This window comes from Camelus dromedarius, chromosome 10, assembly GCF_036321535.1.
Source record: "Camelus dromedarius isolate mCamDro1 chromosome 10, mCamDro1.pat, whole genome shotgun sequence".
NCBI lineage: Eukaryota > Metazoa > Chordata > Mammalia > Artiodactyla > Camelidae > Camelus > Camelus dromedarius.
Genome location: NC_087445.1, coordinates 4,071,129 through 4,095,276, shown reverse-complemented (window position 1 = coordinate 4,095,276; position 24,148 = coordinate 4,071,129). Strand labels below are relative to the sequence as shown.

General features: G+C 42.6%; 2 non-coding genes across 2 annotated transcripts; both read right to left on the bottom strand.

Annotated features, from left to right (window-relative positions):
* Nucleotides 1-235: 235 nt before the first annotated feature.
* TRNAD-AUC (transfer RNA aspartic acid (anticodon AUC)) lies at nucleotides 236-308 on the bottom strand. Its single transcript has one exon. It is a non-coding gene; the product is annotated as a tRNA-Asp (tRNA).
* Nucleotides 309-19,838: 19,530 nt separating this feature from the next.
* Nucleotides 19,839-19,911, bottom strand: TRNAG-ACC (transfer RNA glycine (anticodon ACC)). The gene has a single exon. It is a non-coding gene; the product is annotated as a tRNA-Gly (tRNA).
* Between the last annotated feature and the right edge of the window lie 4,237 nt (nucleotides 19,912-24,148).

Genomic DNA, 24,148 nt, shown 5'->3' with positions numbered 1-24,148 from the left:
GAGAACTCACTGCAGTATCTGAAGCTACATCAGATGTGGCTAGGACCAGTGTGGTAGCTACAGAGAGAGGGAGAGATGCTCAGGTTTGAGATGTATTTTAAAGGTAGACTCCAGAGGATTTGCCAATAGATTGGATGCAGGCAGGGAGGGACAGAGAGCAGGTAAAGACTCCAAGTTTTTGTTTTTGTTTGGGGGGGATAATTAGGTTTGTTTATTTATATTTATTTATTCTTAATGGAAGTCCTGGGGATTGAACCCAAGACCTTGTGCATGATAGGCACACACTCTACCACTGAGCTATACCCTCCCTGCAAAGTTTTTTGCCATGAGGTTCTAGAATGCCTGCTGATGTTATTTACTGGGAAGGGAAAACCAGAGGTGGGAGCAGAGTCTGCTTGCTTGTATGTTATTTTGCTTAGGGCGAGGAAGAAATCAAGAAACTAGTCTAAGAATCTGGCCAATGACTGTGAACTCAGGCAAATGGGTGTGCTTGATTAAGAAGACTTGCCTATGAATGTGATATTGAGAAAATCATGGAGGGAATCATGAAAAATATCCAGCGTCTGTTTAAGCGGGTGGAGAGACAGTCATAGCATGAGTGCTTATGGGTTAAACATTCAAAATTTCAAGCACACCTGAGCTATCCAGGTGACAGATCTTTAGATGGTTTTACAATGAAAAGATCTGAAGCTCAAAGGAGATATCTTGATGGACTGGAGACTGAGCATTAGATGGGGGAAAGAGGGGACTGTCTGGGAGTTCGCACTCTGAAATGGGAAAAAGGGATGAAACACCAGGGGCTGGGGAAAAGAGGATGGATTCCTGATGGAGCCTGAGCATCCAGTCCTTGTGAGGTAACGCAAGGTACTTCCAGCCTTAGGAAGAGCGAGAGAGTTAACTGGAAACAATCATGCTGACTTTAGCATTTTGCCTAAAGCTGGTTTTCAAGCAGGGATAATGGATGACATTCATTTATCAGTCCTTCTCAAACTATTCTTTGCACTCCCTCCAGACCTACTGATTTAGAATCTTCTGGAGCTGGGCCGGGAAGAGGCAGCTTAGTTCAATGATAGACACGAAAGCTTGTGAATGATGATGCTAAGGTTTCTGATGTTAATGAAGGTCTCAGGTCCTCATGCAAATCACTTGAGCTGTTCATGCTTTACATGCACCGGGGGCTCCAGCCATTGACTCATGGATAGACTTGCTTTTAGATGATGTCACAAAAGTCCACATCTTGGTCCCGTGAGCCCTGAACTCATCTGATCACGAGCATCATCTGGGACCCTTGTTAAAAACACACGTTTCCGAGCCAATTCCCTAGAAATTCTGATTCACTGATGCCTGGGTCTGTGTGTTTAACAAGTTGTCCCCAGGCGATGCTCATGATCCGGCAAGGTTGGGAAACATTGCTTTAGTCAAAGTATTTTTGGTCTCCTATGTGAAAACCTAGGAGCAGATCAGAAGCAAAGGGCAAACAAACCCCCAGCTGAAGAAGCAAAATAATACCCAAAGTCTTCCAGATGTTTCCCTGTTTATGAAGCGAACACTGGTTTCATTAGCTGCCTTGCTTTCATGTATGCCTTTGGTTGAATTAAGAATTCAGATAATAAAATACTCTGCAGAGACAATGCTGAGAATTGTCACTCCGATTATCCAAAAACAAGCAAACAAACAAAGGGAGGATGCAAAAGAGATAAACAGAAAGGAATTCTAAACTCATTCCACTGAAGAGTCGTTAGAAGAGATATTATGAGCTGAACATAATAGCAAAGATTCTCTGCTCTGTACAGTTCCTTCCTCATTCCCACCTCCCAGGTCATTTCTCAGCTCTCTTACAGACGGATAGAACTTTTCCCTAATTTATAATTCATTGCCTAATCACACAATTTCTGAAATGTACACTGTTTTGTTCCAACCTTCCTCCTCCTCCATGAAATATGCATTTGGGGGTTGATTAATGTGTCCATCTCCAACCCATATACCAAGTTTCTTGTTCAGATATTGAACACTCAACTATTAAGTTTAGACAGCAAGAGAGGAGGCATTATCCGAATTGTCTGGGTTCCTAAATTTCAGAGAGCTAGCAGCGACTCTTCGACTGGCAAGGGATTTATCCCAAATTTTCTTCTAATCTTTTCAGCTTTTGAGTTCAGACGGGAAAAGTTTGGAGAGCAAGAGTTGAAGGAGCAAGGGATTACCATGATTTCTCCTCAGTGAACACTAGAACAACATGGTGCCAAGCATTGTTCAGCAAGTAAATGTTTCAGACTTGAGTCAAATCCATTAATTGTCAATTATTTAAGAAAACACCAAAATATTGTCACCTCTAAAACATCCTTTTTTTTTTTTTTTCCTATTTGCAGCTAGAAATCACACATTAGATTGTTTTAAACCCGAACGGGCATGGAAGGAGAACATGGATATTTGGCAAAGTATGGTTCCTGACACCCTTTCCGCGGAGGGAGCACCTACACTGAACAAAACACAGAGACCCCCTGACTTTGAATTTCAACTGTATTTGAAGGCTGTGTACCCTTTCCATGCAAACTAATCTTAGATACGGAATTTTGTGATGTGTTCCCATAATCTCCTCCTTTGAAATATCCTTATCAGTATGCAATATTATTTACACATGCTCAGCTCTGATGTACAAAATCTTTCATTTTTAGAAGGTAGATGATTGATAGATAAATTATGTAATACATACAGTGGAATAATATTTATTCAAGTGAGAATGATAATGTCGATATGTTTTTATTGACATGAAAAATCAAATACACGTTATTTGAGAAAAGACACTCTATAACAGTAACGGACCTACCATTTGAACACTCACACACACAAACACACGCACTCATATTAAAGATTGTCAAATACATTTGCCTATTGTTAATATCTAACTTATCTAGGGAGTGAGACTGTGGGCATTATAAATTTTCTCTTTCCTTTTTTAAATTTATGAGTTTTACATTTTATATAATTGCTTATAAGGAAAAGTAACTATTTTCAAATATTTTTTAAACATTAAAATGAAGATTTCCCTGGATTCAATTTGGGTGTTGACATCTAGAAAAATAAGAAAAAGCTAGTGATGTTGAGATAATGTGCTCTTTTTGTCCGATCTCTGGGTATGTACAGGAAAAATTTAAGAAGCTCGCATGCTCAGTGTTGGTTACATGACCTGCACTTTGGGCTGGTCTTGAAATCCAGTATCGTGGGAGACACCCAAAGATGTGTAGCATAATTTTTTCATACACATTTGAGTCTGTATGGGAATGAATAAAAGAGTAAGTGTTCCCTCAACTACAGAATGAAGATGATAAAAAAAAAAATCTAGCTCCTGGAGTTGTTATAATGATTAAATAGAAGAGGATTTTACAATGTGCTCTGTTTAAAAAAAAAAATGTTAGATCAAACCTTTTCTGTTGCTTACACCCTGATTGAGAAGGAAACACATTAAATCAGCCCTCCCCATTTCTCTCAGGAAAAAAAGTATAAATTAGTGTATTAATTAGTCTTCAGAGAAAAATTAGTCTTAAAAACATAAAAAACATCAGACAAGTGTCCATAAGAAATAGCAGGGTAGAAGAGAAAGCCTTGGGTCAGAGGGACTCAGAATTAAGACTCTAACATTTTGTTTCTCCAAAGTCTATGGTTCTTTCTTTTTTTTTCACAATTCTTTTTCCCTTTTAAGCTGACAAGATTTAGAGTCTTTAAAGGGGTTCATAGTAAAAAATATAAAATAAAATAAAAGCAAAAACAAATAGAAAAAAGAAACCCATAGGACTAGGAATATAATATGTATCCATATCCATCTGGGGACAGAGATGGGAAATGGATTAGAGATACAGAGATGAAGCGACGTCATGGGTTGATTTGGCTCCATCTACCTTCTGACCTGTAGATTACTGATAAGTTTCCAAGATTTTAAAGAATGCTACCCTGAGCTACTTCCATGAGAATATATTAATGTGAGATTTTTAAATTTTATTATTTTGTATTTTATTTCTTCATTAACAATTTTACTTATCCCCCCCCAATTTTAGCCATATTAAATATGGCTTATGATGAACCAAATTGATTTTATTTCCAGCTGCCTAAGATCCCATATACGCCATTGTTGAAACCATAAGCTATGAGAAAACATAAATACAGTAAGTGCAGAATGATTGGTTGATAAGATAACTGAAGAAGTTTCTCAAAGTATTCTAAAGACTTAAATGGGTTTAGAGCCAATTTTATTGATTTAGAGTTTAGAATAGTAGAGTATTACGAAATTTATTTTCATTTTTAATCCGGGTTATACTTTACTGAGCATATAAAAAATAATTGATATGGTTCATTTATTTCCTGCCATTACTTCAAAATTCTCTCTTCCTCCTTTTTGCCCGTTTTTTTATGTTCCTCCCATTTCTGATGTCAGAAGGAAGCCAAGAGTTACGAGAATAATATGTTATGTAAGGGCAGCTGAGTCTGAAGTCAGCTGGTAGGTTCAAAGAAGAGGATAAAGTTAACCCTTTAATGTTCCCATTGGCAACATTTTTATTATTCCATATGCTACAGATGATTTTTTCCTAATTTTTTCTTAATTTTTAAAACTCTGAATGGATCTCTCTGATGTTTGTTTCCAGGTTTTTCATGTGACTGGGAGTTGAGATTATGTTCTTTTTTGTAGTTATGTCATATAAATGTTGAAGCATTTCTAAAAGCAGTCATCAGATGTACTCAGGGGCTCGCAATGCAGGGATAAATACAGGATTTAATAAAGGAGGTATTTTTCCAGTGCATTCTTCCATGCCATGAAATGTTCAGCAATATACTCAGTTCCCAGAGAAAAATAACCCAATGATGTGATGGGTTGAATTGTGTCCCTCAAAAAGAGGAGTTGATGTCCTAACTCCCAGTATATCAGATTGTGGCCTGATTTGGAAATAGGATCATTTCAGATGCAATTCATTAAGTTACAATGAGGTCACAAAAGCAATAGTTCATCAAAAGCAGCCTCTAGTCCAATATGATTGGTGTCTTTATAAGAAGATGCCACGTGAGGACAGAGACACGGGGAGAATGCCGGGGGATGGCCCAGGCAGCTGCAAGCCAGGGGTCACTGAAGACTGACAGTGAACCACCAGAAGCTGGATGAGGCCAGGAAGGATCTCCCTATATCTTTCAGAAGGAGCAAGGCCCTGCTGACACCTTGATGTCTGATCTCTGGCCTCCAGAACTGTGAGACAACACATGTCTGTTATTTTAAGCCAAATGAACACACAAAGAAAGAGCAAAGGCAAAGAATAGTTATTTGCTGTTTTAAACCTTCCCATTCTCTGTCCATATCTACCTGGCATCTTAGCCTGACATTCTCCGTCTGGCCTCTAGGCCTCCTCCAGCCTTCCTCGGCATTCTGTCTGTAGTGCACTTAGCAAAATACAGCACAGAAAAATGTGTTAAGCCCACCTTATTTAATGGTGCACACACGCCGCTAAGACTGGAGAGCTGTCCCTTTGGTGCACAGAGAATGGAAACCTGAGATTAAAGCAGCACAGAAATGATGCATCTTGTTTGTCCAGAGAAGGGTTCTGTAGCACGGAGCTTACCTTATCATTTTGTCTGGTATCAAATCTATCTTTTAATTAATAATTTTAAGACTTAGCTCTAAGTCCACAGAATCAAGCAAGAGATGGTTAAGAGTGTGAGCTTTGGAAATGAGTTCTTTTTTTTTTCTTTTTAATTGAAATATAGTTGATTTACAATGTTGTGTTAGTTTCTGGCGCACAGCATGGTGATTCAGTTATATGTATATATATTCTTTTTCATACTCTTTTTCATTATAGGTTATCACAAGCTATTGAATATAGTTCCCTGTGCTGTACGGTAGGACCTTGTTGTCCATTTATTCTGTACTGAGTAGTTTGTATCTGCTAATCTCAAACTCTTAATTTATCCCTCCCCACCTTCCCCTTTGGGTACCATAAGTTAGTTTTCTGTGTCTGTGAATCTGTTTCTGTTTTGTAAATAAGTTTGTCTGTGTCATGGAAATGAGCTCTGAGTTCTGCATTGTGCCTGGCTAGGTGACATCACTCAGTTTACCCTGCTTCTCTTAGTCCCAGTTTCATCACGGGCAAAATAGGCGTAGAAAATCCTCTGACATAGGATCCCTGAGACGATTAAATACGATAATATCTATAAAATACTTAGCAAAGGGCCTGGCCCGTGGAAAGCACCAAATAAAGGGGACCCATTATTGTTACCATCCTTATTTGGTAACCACTGCACCTTCCTAACCTTTTTGCTAATATAAGAATATCCAGTTTCCAATGGGTCAAAGATAGTCAGTCTTCTTGCAAGATGTGATTTCTGCAATGTGAAGAAATCCATGAATAAATGATAAGCAGGGAAATGTTATCAGTGTATCAGGAAATTCACGTTAGCTCACGCACAAATTTTCCTGGGCAAAGAAGGCAGAGGAGAATTATAACCTTCCACGGGGAAGGAAGATCCCTCCATCTGGCTGCTACACACGTGGAATGAGCCTGTTGAGCTAGGTTTTAAGAAAATTGGACACAAACCCCCGCACTCCGTCTTTCCTGCCCCTTCCTCGCTCTCCCCAAGCTGCGGGCTCCCGGTTCTGAGGATGCACCTGGACCACGGCAGGTCGACGCCTCCCACCTTGGCAGCGGCCACTCCCGTCAGCCTGGTCTTGGTTCCTGCAGCCGTGAGCCAATGCAATGCTTGCTGCCATGTTCACTGTATGAGATCCATTCATTTTTGATGTCTGCAGCCAAGAATGTTCAAGGCACCTTCCTCAGGTTCAAGTTGTTCAAGACGTGTCAAGTGTAGATACACAGCTGCGTGGGCTCTGAGTGTTGTATCACTACCCTCCTTTATTCATAAGCCCAGTTACTTCAAGTGCACAATTTTACAGAAGGTGGAGTTTTCCAGTAATGCTTTATTTGAAAAATGCCTGGTGTGGTAGGAGCTAACAGGAGATCCACGGGGGAATCACTTATCAAACTCTCACAGAGTCACTCGATAGTGAAACCGCACACTCCAGTTAAAGATCTTCCCTCCGGATCACTCACTTGGCTAATAGCAATGGTTGTGGAGGGAAGTCGGGAGGAAGGGAACAAGATTTCAGAGGAAAAACAGCAAGAAACGCAAGAAAAAAAAAAAAAAAACAGAAAGTACATCATAGACTGTCTTTCGAAAAAGTAGTCATAAATCCTGAAAACAATTTATTCTGTTTTGCAACAGCACACCCACAGACATTCTTTCCAGTTGACTTTTCAATTTGAGGGTTTGTGGGTCATTCACAAAGTACTGTGTGTGTGTGTGTGTTTATCTGTTATAACCTCAGTTCAAAAATAAAGTGGGGTCAGAATCAACAACCTCTCCAGGCAGCCAGAGGGGCCGGGATCAGAGCTTGTGATTAGTGGTCAAAGCTACTGTCAAAGGAACCTGACCAGATCACCGTCTTCGGGAATATATCTACTTCAGCGAAGATAAAATGTAGGGCTTTCTGTGGCCTTTGATATTCCTACTGTGTTAGACTTTTTTTTTTCTTGTTTATTTTTTTATTGAAGTATAGTCAGTTACATTGTGTCAATTCCTGGTTCACAGCATAACGTCCCAGTCATGTGTGTGCATATATACATATATTCATTTTCATATTCTTTTTCATTAAAGATTATTACAAGATATTGAATATAGTTCCCTGTGCTATACAGAAGAAATTTGTTTTTTATCTATTTTTATACATAGTGGTTAACATTTTGTTTTTAATCCAAAGCGTATTTGGTACATTGACTCTTGAACAACATGGGGGGTTTTGGGGGTTGAGGAGGTGTCAGGGTGTAAGGGTGCCAACCCTCCATTTAGTTCAAAATCCTCATACAACTTATAGTCAGCCCTCCATATCCACAGTCCCGCATCCGTGGGTTGAACCAACCTGGGACCTTGTAATATTGTAGAATTTACTATTGAAAAAAAGCCACATGTAAGTGGTGGATCCTCACAGGTCAAACCCATGTTGTTCAAGGTCAACTGTATTTACAGTTACTATTGTCAGAAACTTCCCAAAGGTTACCTTTTACAGAATCAGCAAAATGGAGTATAAAGAAATATACCAGCATGTTCCTGTTTCAGGGTTTTGGTCCTCGCTCTTCCATCTGCTGAGAATCTGCTTTGCACAGACATCTGCACATCTGCACTATCTGCCTTCCTCCAGGTGTTTCCCATCCTCTTTCTTGATTTATTATTCTTCAGAGCATTCTCACCACTCAATATACTCTATGGAAAATGTGTTTGTTTATTGCCAGCAGTTGATCCAGGAAAAAAAAAATGTTTACAAACTCTGAGGCTGTCCAAATGAAAAAGCACCAGTTTCCTATCTGATTTGTTCCAGGTGAGAAGGCACTTCCTAAAGGGAGAAAGAGAGAAATGGAGAGAAAAAAACTGAGATGGAGAGGAAGGAAAGAAGGGAGGGAGGGAGAAAAAAAGAGAGAAGAAATATAGTTGGAGAGAATACTTCCATGTGTAGCCTTGCTCAGGTCCTTCCAAATCACATCCCAGAAGACACCCTGGACCCAAGATAACATCATGAATGTTCTTAGAAGAGTGTGGAAAACATCTTCTTAAAAGCCACTCTTTGCTTCTCAGGTATTCAAAAGGTGACACATTTCCTACTCTGGGGGCACTTTCAAATATAATTAAACCAAAATGTTTAGCATGGAGGATGAGTGGGGGTCAGTGCAGTGGGAAGGACAAGGCTGTGTGACTTGGGAGCAGGCATGGGGGACAGAAAAGAATACAAATTTTCACAGATCAGCTAGGGACAGTTTAGGTTAAGAGGTAATCCAAAGGGTTGTAATTGAAAACATACTTATAAGAAGGAATGAACTTTTAATATACACAATAACACGCAGAAATCTCCCATGCATTATGCGAATGAAGCCAGATGTAAAAGACTGTGTTCTGTATGATGCCATCCCTCTAGCAGTTGGACCAGGCAAAGCTCTAAGGACGGAGAACAGATCAGTGGTATCAAGGTCTTGGGGGGCTGGGAGAGGGGGTACAAAAGGGCATGAGGGGCTATGCGCTTTTATCCAAATGCATCAAACTGTACAACAGGAGGAAAACATCACTAAATGTACCTTCTATCTCCATAAATCTGACTTAAAAAAATTAATAGCAACAGCAACAAAAGCAAAATGCCTGCTCAATACTGAACAGTAGGAGTGGCTGCCCGTCGGGAGGTGAAGTGGGCACAGGGTTGAGAGCAAGACTGTGATGTTTACCTATTTTGTTCTCCTTGGATTTCATGCCGTACATACATTTCTTCTCATTCAAAATGCTAAAATAAGAAAAAAAATTGTATGTGTGTCTCTATATACCATTGATTCTATTGAAGTATAGTCAGTTTACAACGTTGTGTCAATTTCTGGTGTACAGCACAATGTTTCAGTCATACGTATACATACGTGTATTCCTTTTCATATTCTCTTCCATTATAGGTTACTACAAGATACTGAATATAGTTCCCTGTGCTGTACAGAAGGACCTTGTTGTTTATCTATTTTATATATAGTAGTTAATATCAGCAAATCTTGAACTCCCAATTTAACCCTTTCCCCTCTGGTAACCATAAGTTTGTTTTCTATGTCTGTGAGTCTGTTTTTGTTTTGTAAATAAGTTCACTTGTGTCTTTTTTTTCCTTTAGATTCCACATATAAGTGATATCATGCGGTATTTTCCTTTCTCTTTCTGGCTTACTTCGCTTAGAATGACAAGCTCCAGGTCCACCCATGTTACTGCAAATATATTACCATTGATTCTAAATGCAAATGTTTTCACATTTTAATATCTTTGAACTTGGGGTACATCTGAGTGCCACGTCAGTTTTTTATTTCTTCGTGGCACACAAAATACTGGTCTGTCTTCTAAACCGTGTCCTAGATTTTGAAAGATAGAATATCTGCCAGAACTAATTGGTAGTTCTCTGCTAGGGGGCGGGTTGTTAGGACTGTAACAAGTCAGATAGAAAGATCACCAGAAGCAATTCAGTTCAAATAGCCCTTAAATAAATACTAATGGAAAATATCCAAATGGACAACACCACCAAAGCAGTAGAGAGCTGCTATTCTCTTTAGTCCAGGGAAAAAAAATCTACAAGTCAAGCAATACAAGGGAATCATGATCTAATAGCCCCAATGTAGTAGGAATCAAACTTTTCCTGTTGGAGGGAAACTGTATTGAGCCTAAACACTTCATGGGCCAGAAGGGCAGTCAATGTACAGGAAAATCCAGGAGAACAGAAAGGGTCATCACTTGGCACAAGTGGAGAGAAAAATTTACATGGGAATGGGCACTTTTGACTCATCAGTGGGAAAAGCTTGGATAAAGGGCAACTCTTCAAGAGGCCTGAAACCAAGAGGCACCAAAATCAGAAGCAAAGACCTTCCTGGGTTTGCATGCAACGCTGGCCCTAGAGAAGTGTTAGCGTCAGTTAACGCCCATTGGTACTTTGTCTTGAAAGACAGAATGAAATGAATTAATTACCAAATACAATAAATGACATTAAGTAAGAAAGCTTGGGAGATTCAACAAGTTTGAGAGAGAGGATGAGGCACCTGCTGGAATCTCATGGCAGAGAAATGGGAATGCTATTGCAGTGGCCTTTTTATATCTTTTGTAATAAAAATTAAAAATTGAGGTAATTCAAATATTACTGTGAGACCCATGAAATGCATTTTTCTGATGGTGCCATTATTCTGTGGCTGCACCCCATGGAGCCTGGCTGCAAATTTGGGAGTTACTCGCTAGACCCTGGATTAAAACCATTGGCCTCCACCTAAGCCAAGTGCACATATTCTCCATGGCAGGCAGACTGTTGACACAGTGGTGCAACAAATAATAATCAATCAAGCCCAGCCCCTGATGGTTACTGGAATAGCTTGGAGAGCTAAAGAGCTGTCATGAAGACAAGTAAGAGCTGTTGCTATGAATGGCAGAATGCAGGAGAGATGAACTTTTGCAGTGCTTTTTGAGTTGCATATGACAATTTTGAGTATTGCTGAACTGAAAATTAGCTGCTGAACCCAACATCTTCTGATGAGCAGGTTTTCAAAATAGTAAGGTTTTTTGAGATCAAGAGAAGGTGGGTGCTTGCACTGCCCAGATGAGTTGGAAGCTGTCACCCTGTACTGGCAGATGATGTGGCTGTGGCTATGAGACTCAAAATTTAGCAAACTTTGGAATCACGGGTACAAATACTCACTACCAGAAACTTAAGAAATCAATGGTAGATATACTAGGGCCTGGAGAACAAGAATAAATATGGTTAGCGTGTGACCCAGAATTGGCATAAGGATGCCAAGGCTTGGAAACATACAGATGCTGCCATTTGTGTTTGTTGGCCTTCATCTTAAGGTTGCTTATGGGTTTTAAATTGTGGGCTAAAATTTGTGAAAGCCCAATTAGAAAGAAAGAAACACCATGGATTTTTAATTACTTGGGAGTGAGTTAATCAGCATGTGGAATAATTTCGCGGGTTGCCTCTAATTAAAGCTGTTCTCCCACTGCCCAGTCAGCATGTCTTTAGCTGTGATCAGTCTGCTTCTAGATAATGGGCAGTGGCTGTATTTTGTCTGAACCATAATGCAGGCTATCTGTGGCCATCACTTCATCTGCCCAGTGCTCTGGTAAGCAGAAAGTCTGTAAGCAGAGGAGTAGAGAATCTGAAGCAACTTCACCTTGACTTGGGGAGATCCAAGAAGATCTGAGCCCCATCATAAACCTGTAAGTAGAATCAGTTCCACTTTATTGACGATGAAACTGAGTCTTGGATTTGAGTCAATTCCCAGTTCTCACCGTATACATCCTTCATAAGAAGACGAAGGTGCCAAATTGTATCAGCTGCTGGTTAGTCCGTCTTTTGGGGCATGCGTGTTCCTAAATTGTGTTTCCTAATAGATCTGTTTACTGTCTGTCTCCTCCATCAACCTGAGTACCCCAGAGGGAGGGGCTATGTGTGTCTTGTTCATGGTTCCGTGCCCAAAGCCCAAGAAGTGTCCGGAAAACAGAGGTTCTCAGTATCTGCTGAGTAAGTGCATCACAAAACATCCTTTTAATGGACCTGGAGATGATAATACTAGGTGAAGTAGGTTAGACAGAGAAAGACAAATGTCATATGATATCACTTGTATGTGGAATCTTAAAAAAAAAAAAATGACATGAACGTATTTATAAAACAGAAGCAGACTCCCTGACATAGAAAACAAACTTACAGTTACCAAAGGAGAAAGGGCGGAGGGGAGGGATAAATTAGGAGTCTGGGATTAGCAGGTACAAACCACCATATACACAATAGGTAAACAACAAGGACCTATTGTATAGCACAGGGAACTATATTCAATAGCTTATAATAACCTATAATGAAAAAGAATATGAAAAAGAATATGTATATATGTATAACTGAATCACTATACTATATGGCAGAAACTAATACAACATTGTAAATCAACTATATTTCAATAAATATATATATATATATATTTATAAAGATATATATATAATCTTTTTTAAATCAATTTGCTCTCTCCCCAGCTACCCTAGTTTTTCTTATTTGGAGGTTTAGCATTACTCAAATGGGTCCTTATACCTAGATAACCATTAACAGGTTTATTACCGAGTCCAAGCTCGCTCTGTCTGCTCGCTGCTTGAAAGACCAATAAATCAGGAGACGAAGTGTTGGGGCAAGGAATAACGACTTTGTTCGGAAAGCCAGCAGACCGAGTAGACGGCAGACTAATGTCCTGGAGAGCCATCTTCCCCAGGCCAGAATTCAGGCTCCTTTTTATATTGAAAAGGGGACGGGATGTGTTTGGTCACTGCAAACTTCTTGGTGTCGGAATCCTTTGTTCTTGCAGCTGTCCATGTGGGTGAGGTCATGGTGTCCCTGCAAACCTCCAACAAAACAAATGTTATTTTCTATTCTGCAACTTTTTATCTTTATATGAATGGAAAACTGTTAATACCCTTAAAAGTCAGAGCCTTGAGAATGGGCTCTCCTGTGTCTTTCAGGCTCTAGGCAGCATTCTTTTCCCAAAGGTGCAGCATGACTAAGCCCAGGAAACAGAGCACAGGGTTAGAGCCAAAGGAACAGTTCTAATAATATGGAGTCAGCTTTGTTCTTCCCTGTTACACAGTAACAATGATCTCCTTAAAGCGTTCACTTGTGTTGACTCACCACCATCTCTAGCTAATGAAACGTGATTCCTCCTAAAATGTGTTTTGTCTCTCTGGCTCACCAAAGGGGTGACTTGTAAGACAAAACTTACAAGACACAACTTACAAGCTAACAGTAAACGTACCTTGCTAAGAAAAATAGGGCTGTTGGCACAACCTACATACATTCAAGTTGACAGCAGAATTTTGCTTTTTACTTTAGAAGCCAAAAGCCCTACATTTGGGCTCAGAAACCTATGTTCTGATTCCAGCCCCATGACTTTGGGCACTCCACCCTCCTGAGCTTCAGTTTCCTTATACGTACAATGGGGAATAATTCTTGTTCTGCTTACTTTCCCTTAGGTACCATGAGGGAAAAGAAATTATGGGAACAGCAAGTACCAAAGCTTAGATCAATGTATCAGTCACTCAGCCATTCATGTAACAAACATTTCCGGGATGTATACTCGGTGCAGGCACCCTGCTAGGTCTTGGGGCTACAAAGCCTTCACTCTAGGGGAAGAAGATTCTGGACTGAAAATCAGTTTGGCTTGTTGGCATGGTTAACAACATGAACTCTGTTGGATTTCTCTTTAGGACTCAGTATATATAAACAGAGTTGAATAATTTGGAAAGTTCTGGGTGTCCCATCTTGTATTTGGCCAGGGAATGCATGGAAACAAAGCGGGAAACAAAGCAACCAAAAATGAATCAATGGAGCCCAGCCTGGATGGGGCACATGGAGGGAAACCCTGGTTGTCAAGAGAGTGGCAGTTCCCATGACAGCAATATGGTTTCGCTGTCTCAGCAGAAGGAAAACATACTCATTCTGAGCTACAGCTATGACCTACATGGCCCAGCCCGTTCTGCCCTCCATGCACAACCTACTCAGATCTCAGATTAGGCAATTGATCAGCGTGCCTGGTGTTTACCGGCTGGTGGAGGGGCGGGAGCAGGCACAGGCGTGCTCCATGGCAGGAGTTATCTACTGCCACCTGTAGTCCTTCTGGGACCCTTCTATTTCCTCCCATTCAGATGCATAGCTTTTCATGTGTGCAATAAATTTTCTGCTTTCTGTGAAGTTCTTATGAGAACTTCTGGGATCTGGGACCCTCTGCTGCAGTGTTTGCACAAGCTGAGACCTGGGACCCTGGGCTGAAATGCTTGCACTGGGAAGCAACAGAATACAAAGAAACTGTAAGGGACTGAAAATAACTGTGTACATGCACAGTTGGGACAGTCAAGAAGAACAAGATACAAAAGCACCAGAAATTCAATTGCCATTTCTGAAATGTCCCAAGCAAAAGCAGGGTACTGTGCATGATCCCTGCATACATCGCCACCAAGGGGGTGGGCAGACCGCCTAAGCCACCCTTCCAGTCTTGCCCCCGGACCTGCCCCTATCCTCACACCATTTAAGGGACCAGCTTGCCGCCCTCCCCCTAGGGGAGCCAGCAGGGGAAACTGTTACTTGTTTTTGCTCCCTCCTGGTACAGCAGAAGTCCCAGGAAAGACTTGTCTGAATTTCTCCTCTGGCCTCCTACCAATTTCTCCTGATTGAGAAGCCCGAGAACCCTGGTGGGTAACAGTCATGAGACTAACCACCGCCACAAGCATCCCCGCTGGCCGCTGTAACTGGGAGCAGGCTCCTACTCTCACAGTTGTTATTCTTAGCATTCGGGACTCTGAGGCTGCCATCCTGCAGTGCTTCATAATCTGATCTTTGACTTTGTGTTTCGTCAAGGAGGCCTGATGGGACAACAGAGCACGCGCAGGAACTTGGAAACTTGCGCATCCTGGGCCCAGCTTCCCACTGCCTCTTTGGGAATGTGTTCTTGGCCTTCCCCTCCCCACTCTCTGGAGTTCTGGGTCCTCCCCAGCCTCCATCAGCTCCCACCCAGCAAGTGCCCCTGGCGGGGAACTGGGCACAGAATAGGAACCACTGGGGTGTCACGTGTGGCCACGTCAGCGGGACCAGGGGAAGGGCAGGGGCAACGTGGCAGCCAGCGGGCTGCGCATGCGCGTGCTCTGAGGTGGGGGGGGCCCGCGGGCTCCTTTGGGTCTGCGCTCACCTGCGATCATCCCGGCTCCCAAGGCGGTGCGACATTAACTAGGAAACATAAAACCCCTGGGAAGACCCAGAGGGACCAAGGAAGAAAGGTAAAGCTGTCTATTTTAACACCTTCCATAGCACTATTGGTTGCTTTGGAACACGGCCCCGCACCTTCATTTTGCGCTGGGCCCCGCAGACGGTGCAGCAGCCTGACTGGGAAGTTCGAGATTCCAGGGGGATCTAAAGAACCGACTCATTTTGAAAGCTCACAAGTTAAAACAAAAAAACAAAATAAACGGCTGATTAAAAGGACCCATTTCCCTAGTGAGCGAGGAGGAGGAAACAGAGGGACGCCATCCTTCAGATACCTGCAGAGAATCTGAGTAGGGTGGGAATTAGCTTCATTTTCAAGATGAGGGAACAGAGGCTCAGAAAAGTTAACTGACTTCCCAAGACACAGAGCTGGTGTCTGAGGCAGGGTCAGGATGCACACTTGGGTTGCTGGGCGCTAAACCCCACACCCTCTTTGTTCCCAGACCTGGATATGGAGGTTTTGTAAGGAGGGAAAAATGCCATGGACCTCGACTAAAATCATCTTTATTATAGTATCACTAAAATGTGTAAGAATCTAAACTTACGTATTACCTCTTTAGGCTTGATGTAAGTTCTCGGGTTAAATGCAAATGAAAGTACAAAATAAATTAAGTTCAAGTTAACAATAATAATGTAATAGATGGTGTTTTGAGCTCATTAAATCAAAGTAACTCAACTACTTTGAATTGAATTAATATTTAGTTTAACTATGGGGAGATGTCCATTCACAACTTATTCTGTATTTAATTTCTGAATTTTGACTTTAATTATGCACACGTGGGGAATTCTTGAATGCATGAGCATGTAGTATAAAATCATGTTAATCATTTGAAGGTGTTTTTATTATTTTGTTTTATTTTCTCTCATTATTATTACCGTATTTCCAGTGGAGGGTTATCAGACTTTATGCTTAACAAAATGCTTAACAAAAATCACCACTCTTGATGGTGAGTTGATGGTGACCAGAAGTCACAGTAGGGATTGAAAACGACTTTCTATTCTGCCCGGTGGGGTGAGGATGAGGACAGATTGAAATATTTCTCGACTGCTTGAATCTGTAGCGTGTTTCATACTCTGCACGGAATCCGAGCTAACATTTGATGTTTCGGTGTGCTGCACGCCAGGCTATGTACTTGTCCTGAAGAGCTCATCCCATCCTCACAGCAGCTCTGTGAGCTTGCTAGTTCTGTTTTGCCCATTGCACAGATGAGGAAAATGAGGCTGAGAGAGTTTGTGTCTTAGCTCAAGCGAGGGCTCCATCAGGTGAGATGTGCCCCAGGCAAGCTGACTGAAATGTCAGTGCCTTTAACTCAATGCTGTAAGCCTCGCTCATAAAATAACTGGAGTATCACATTTAAGAGTACATGAGTAAGGGATCAGTTCAGTGTTTCTGCTGTAAATGTTGCAGTATTCAAAGGAAGGAGAGGCTGATGAAGGCTGCAGAGAGGAATGTAAGCGCCACGAGGGCTGAAACCCTGGTTGCTTTTGTTCAACACTGCATCCCAAGTACCTAGAACATCTCCTGGCCCATAGTAGGAACTTAATATTTGACAAGTGAATGAATGAATAAATGAAAGACAAGGACATGGAATTCTGCCTTTTAGGATGACAGGATTTTCGAGGATCCAAAGGGAAAGCCATTCCCACTGGGCTAAACACCACTTGGCCAAAATACCTTGCAAATGGTTAGGGATTGGGTAGGATGGAACACTGCTTGACACATTTCCAAAATGGGCTCATAATCCTCACTGGTCTCCTCTTCCAAGCCCTGATCACTTCCGTAAAGGAGAAGGAATCCTTTCTGATTCTGAAACGCAGGTAGACTCCATTAGCACAAAGTGGTATTTTGGGTAAAGAAGAGATAAGCCAAGATAAATACCTCGATTAATGACAACAGATCCAGATGTTTAGCAGAGACTTATGTTTTGATTGTCCATAAGCGTATAACTGCTCATTATGCCTTCATTAAAGAGTTTCAAGGGATCCCCAGGCGAATTATAATGATTAAAAGTAATGCAAAGCAAAGAGCTTCTGGATACACCTCTCTGAACACAAAGACTCTTCTTAGCAGGAGGTGGCAGCTCAACTCTAGAATTCTCATAAAATGGTCTAAGACAAGGAGAAGTCTAGTGTAGGGAGTTTTTAGGGTAGAAAATACACGGTAGGGTGAATTCAAGAAGATTCACTTTACAATAAAGCTGTAAGGCGATGTAGCAGTATGTTTCACAGATCTTGACAAGGAAGTGGCTTTATTTCTGTTTTACTGCTGGGGCAAGTCAGACACAGAACACTTAAGGGATTTGCCTTAGGACAGCAGATCTAAATCTCCTAATGCCGTCCCCAAATCTAGGGAGAGACACTGTGACCCAAGAGAGAGACTGAAGGAGAAATCCCCTATTCACATTCTACGACAGTCTGCAACTGAAATTAATGGTGAAATGGAAAAATATCTATATTTATTGCTCATTTCCTATATGAACTCAACTGACCTTCTAGCTTCTCTAAATGAGAAGTCTGACATTTCCCTTGGCAGTATTGCTGGGTAGATAAGATAAATTGGAATTCCTGAGATGATCTGGGATACTTATCAGCAGAAACAGCTTCCAGGGAAATGTCTGCTTTCCATCTCTTGGAAATTAAGAAACCACTGACAGGAAGAAATTTTGGTATTTGATAATAAGAAGGCGGCATGTACCACAATATTCTAGGGCGTATATGCTCGGTGTAAACAGAAACTGATCTGCATAACAACAGAGAATCATTGAAACACCATTGCCTGCTGGCTCCTGCCTTAGCTCGGCCATTCCGTCCGCCCAGAGCAGCAGGTTATTATGTTAAAGCCCCCCTGTCCTGTCTGTGCCCATTGGGCCAAGGTCACTTGGATGTAAACGCTGACACTTTTCCTGACATCTGCTCCAACAGCAAGTATGCTTTACAGCTGGCGAGGGAAAAAAATGTTGGTGGGGACCCTCAGTGTCTAGGGAGATAGTCTACAACGGCAGTGGATTCTGTCCCACTTCCGGGACTTCCGGGTAATGTCCACCGCTGCCCCTCCGGGGCCGCCAATCGCAACGATACTGGCAGTGCCCCCCAGAGACCATGTACGCTTTTTGATTCTTTCCCAGCATTAAATTTAATCCTCAAAGGCAAACACTCATTTCACTTGCTCACTTCCCTAAGACTCGGTGCTAAAATTCCAGCATATTTTTCTGCTGTACAATTTGAAACTGTTATTGGTCCAGGGTAGCGGGGCAGAGGGGCCAGAAAAGCTGCAGAAAAGCCCTTGCTGACAGTACCAACTTCACAAATTTGGCGCTAAAGGCAGGAAACTCAAAAGCATCAAATACAGTCTCACAAAGTCTATCTTGGTTTAGACCAGTTTTTTGCACTTGCGTTCAGATGTGAATTCCGATGGCGAGTCACATGAATTACACAGAGAAAGATCTCCATGGAGGTGAGATGACTCTGCCTATTCTCAGGGAGAGTGGCCGGCACGTGCTGCAGGCAGATGGTGTAACTACACTGGCTTCTCTGAAACACAAATCCCGCCGTGTTGCTCTCCTGCTTCAAACCTTGCCCTGCTTCCTTTTAACATTAATACATATTCATCAGGATCCTATGGGTAGCAAGACACAAAAACCTAACTTAAAAGGGTTGAGATGAAAAGGATGTTTCTTGGCTTATGGGGCTGAAAATTCCAAGGCGTGGGACGGATTCCAGATGGATCCGGGAGTTCACATATTACTGCCAAGAATTTGTCTATCTCAGGGTGGGGTCGGGAGCCAGGCAAAGTTGGGTGTCTGGGACGCAGGTTTTGAGGCACTGACTTGTGTAAGTGAGCTGACCCTGTTCTGGCAGGGTCCTGGGAGCCAGAGCCTGCTTGCGGGGCTGTGCCTTCTCATATTTGCACCTGAGGCATCTTGCTGGCCTCACCTGTCAAGGCCCTGAGCCACCTCCATCTCTCAGTTCTGGTTTTTGCATGACTTCTTTTTCTGGTGAGTGCTTCCCTTGCAGCGGCCGGAAGGTTCAAACATCATTCTATCCCTTTAGCAAACCTTCCCCTTTCCATTTATGCCACCCTCAAAACCCTTGTCTCGTAACTTCAGGCAGGAACAATTCCAGAATTTGGCTCTGATTAACCTGGGTGTGGCAGAATCATGTGAATCTATGTGCTCCCCTGGTTACTCCCTTTTCCTCCTGAGCATACAGCTGAACTATGTTTCCTAGGTCCCTCACATCTAAGTTGGGTTATATAGAGTGATCTCCACGTCCCCTCCCTCTCCACTCATTGACTGGCTGGTACAGAAGGACTCAGCAGGTGGCTCCAGGGTCCCAGAGGACCCTGAGGTCCCAGGGTAAGACACAGCCATTGGTGAAAGGAGCCTGGATCACCAGTTGGAGTCATCATTTGGAGGAAACCATCCTGAAGAGACACCCAATCAGGAATAGATGCATTTTTTTTTTTTAATGGAAGTACTGGGGATTGAACCCAGGACCTCATGCATGGTAAGCATGCACTCTACCACTGAGCTATACCCACCCACACCCCTGTTGGTTTCTTTGTGAAAGAGAAACCAAGCACTGAGACTTGGGCATGGTTGGTCCAAAGCTAGTGATTCTTGTCCTGTTTAATCCATTAGGTATGTGCTTGCTCCTGAATGCATTACTGTTGCCAGAAAGGATGGGGTATTCCGCCTGGCTAAGCCTGGGTCATGCAACCATCTTTGGAGCCCTGAGTTAGACAGAGCCCTGCCCCAAACCATACAGATGTACCACGGGGAAGGGGCATTTCTCCAGAGGACAGTCAAGCTGCTGTTACCAGAAGAGGGAGGCAGGATGCTGGGAAGACAGAAAGACAAACAAACGAAGCCAGAAGTCCACTACAGACCTGCCTAAAGCCCTTCAGGCCTGCCTCTGTAGCGTTGTTATAAGAATGCCCAAAATGGTGGGTCATTCATAATAAGTTACTGAAAACTATGAAACCTTCAAAGCAAGAATGGGCCTTAGTTCATCTGCAACCCCTAGCACAGTCCTTCCACCTGGTGGAAATATTCAGATGAATGAAGAAAGGAATTCAGTCCCATTGTCCAACTGTGAACTAGACTCACTTTTCCAGAGTGTGTCTACAGGGTGTCTAAATCTACTTCCTTACTCATATCATTAACTAAGTCAGAAAGTCAGAAAAATAGTCATCCCAAATGATTGGTGGCATCAATAATTCTGAACCATTTGTCTACTTTACACACCTCATTGTGTTGATAAAGCTGAAGGATAATTTTCAGATATAAGGTGCTTATCATTTATTTCATAACAAAGGCATTATGATGCCTTATTTATACCAAGAATGATATAACTCATTTGTGGAATCTAAAAGAAAAAAAAGAAAGGAAAAAGAAGACACTAATGAACTTATCTACAAAACGGAAACAGATTCACAGACGTAGTAAACAAATCTTTGGTTACCGGGGAGGGGAGAGGGGATGGGAAGGAATAAATTGGGAGTTCGAGAATTGTTAATATGAACTACTATATATAAAGTAGATTAAAAAAACAAATTTCTTCCGTGTAGCACAACTATATTCAATATCTTGTAGTACCTATAGTGAAAAATAATATGAAAATGAATACATGTGTGTGTATATATAGGACTGAAACACTACACTGTATGCCAGAAATTGACATTGTAACTGACTGTACTTCCTAAATGATTCATGTGTGCAAGTGTGTGTGTGTGTCGGGAAAAAACAAGCTGAAAAAAGATTTTAAAGTAAAAACATCTTTGTAGAAGTCAGATTTGTTCTTTGCTTTGTTTTTCGTTCCCTTCCGCATGGTTTGGGGGTCTCTGGAACACCAGTATCCAACACAGGGCTGAGATGCGGATGAAACTGTAAGCAAGGTCTCCGATTATATTGTGATCTTTCTTTCTCTCTTAAATAAAGATAATGTCCTCATTGTCTGGTTGAGACAGAAACTCCCCACCTCCCGATTTAAAAGGAAAAAAAGCAGCCCTGGCCAGGAGGTTTCTGAAGCCGCCATTGATAACATACAATGGCCTGTTCTTACGGGACGTTTCATGGCCCTTAAGTAAGGCACTGTTGTCTAATGCGATGAAAGAGTAAAAGACGGAAACAGAGAACCTGAGGGTTCATCGGCTCAGCTCGGTCCTGGCAGGGAACTGTGGGCACAAGCAGGAATCCATAAATCGCAGGCCAATTTTGTATCTTAATGAGGAGAAAAAGACAGACCTTCAAAGCAAGTATTTTCCAGCATCTGTGAGCTCCGGGGAGGGAGAGGGAGGAACGGAAAGGAGGGGGCACAAATGAGCACTGCCAGGAGCCGGAGCCAGAGCCAGAGCCCCAGGTGGCTTTGCCCCCTCTCTCGTGGGCTCGCCGATGTCAGTCCTCAGTGTCCTGGCTGTAGCTGGGACCATTGTCCTGTTGCATAGAGGGAGGCACCCCGTGCAGATGCAGTATGCTGAGCTGTACTTGCTTAACTCCACACTGGAAAAATGAAGTTGCCACTTCCTGTCAGTTTGACCTAGGGTACAGTGGGCTGGATGATGCCCCCCCCCCAAAAAAAGCTTTGTCTATGTCCTAATCCCTGGAACTTGTGAATGGGACTTTATCTGGGGAAAGATCTTCTGCTGATGTGTTGCAGTGAAGGACCTTGATAAGAGAAGCTTGTCCTGAACTATCCAGGTGGGCCCGAAACACAATCATGTGTCCTCATAAGACAAACACACCAAGAATAGACACTCGAAGAAGAGGGGGAGGCTGTGTGATGGGAGAGGCAGAGACTGGAGTGGTGCAGCCACTAGCCAAGGAGCACCAGCAGCCTCCAGAGCTGTCGTCAAGGAATAAAACCTCCCCTTGAGCCCTGGAGGAAGTGCAGCCCTGACAACACCTTGATTTCAGCCTCCCGGCCTCTGGAACTGTAAGAGAATACATCGCTATTGTTTTAAGCCACCCAGTTTATAATAATTTGCTATGGTGACTCTAGGAAACTAAAACGTGTAAGGTTGTAGACGAAGCTATAAAATATAAGTATTGGTAGAAGTTATAGTACATCCATGTATTAGTGCTATTAAATTGTCCAGAGATGTTCCCATATCACAGAATGATTATCAGCCTGTGAGCCCCAATCCACTTAATTTCAAATGTATGATTAGGTGATGAGATCCTTGAAGATTCTTATCATCTTCTGGTGCCTCCTCCCAACCCCGGATGGAATTGGGAGCCAAGGAGGTGCCCAAGAAGTACTGTCTGATTTGTGTCACATCAGAGGAAGCAATCCACCCAGTGAGGAACTCCTTGGGAATGCAGAAAAGTGGCACTGCCTAGACCAGGAGAAGTGACCCTGTGGGACCCCAGCCCACCCTTCCTCTTCGTAGCTACTGAATTCTCAGGAAAGACCTACATGAGATCCAGGAACTTCAGGGTCACCTGAGAAGCACAGTTTCCCTGTAGCTTCTTTCAAGAGGAGTTTCTGGTGTCCTCGAACTGGGTTGGAGGCCAAAGCCAAACTGACCAGATGAACCCACATGACAGAAACACATGGGATCAAGTTTCCAAAGTGACGTGCTCTGAGGGCGCATCAGGGTTGTGCCCACCAGGTCACGTTCTCATTGGTTTCCACCCAAACCTGAGTCATACTGCACCGTGAATTTGAGATGACTTCTGGTCCTTGTGGTGCCACCTCATTTGTTTCTAGAAATCCCTAGAAAGCTTCTAGAAGTTCCTAGGAAGTTTCTAGAAATATCTGGTTTGGATGGAAACATCCCAAGGTCCTCTCCTGGCTAGCTCTGGCTCACACCCTGCCCCCTGTCACAACACCTCCCTCCCAATCAGCATGACGACCATCTGCCCTTGAGGCTGAGAGGCCAAAACAAATATGATGATCTGCAGAGTGCTGACAGCACCCTTGGTGTCAGACAAGCAGGCAGCCCAAGCCTGTGCCAAGTCTGGTTCCCAAGGGACAGTGCAGAAGCTGCAAAAGGAGAGAGGAAGCTGTATGCATGTGAATGAGAATCGTACTTCCATCAGCTTCCGTTTCCCCTGCCTCAACTCAGCAATACAAGAAGCCACTAAAGAAGAAGTTTGGTAATTGTCCATTTGGCACTGTAGAGTCCCATTGCACCCAAATATGTGTAGGAATCAAACTCCCAAGTCTCTCATCTCTCTCATGGATGCAATTAGTCATTTATCCAAATGAGATTCTCTGTGCTGTGTGGCATGGCCACTTCTCCGCATCTTTAACATCACCACTCACCCCCTTCTCACTTGGAGCCTAGGCCAGCCAGGCTGCCTCCACACAGCAGGGTCATTCATTCTCAATGCTGAGACGCGTGCCTGGCAGCACTGTGGTCCCAGGATGGGGTAAGGTGGCTGTACTGCTGGCCGTCTCTGCACCGTGTCAGAGGACATCAGTGTACCGAGCCCACAAAGTTCAGCAGACCATGGAGAAAGATGTGAGCAGGCAGGATGAGCGCTTCTCTAGGAGAAAAGCACTGTTCGGGCATCACTCACAGATGAGTTCCTGGCAAGATACACAGCCTCACTTTACTTTCCAAACGGAGCTGTGGTGAGGAAGGAATAATAAGATGACGTGTAAAAAGCGCACAGAAAAACGTATTCATCAGTAAGAGTCAGTGTGGCCACTGTTATAAATCCTTGTCTTTATATTACTGGTCTCCTCTTTTTATTTTTCTTAAAAACGTGGACAGATTGCCATATATAATGCAATATAGCATAACTCATCTGGGAAGCATTTGCTAATCCT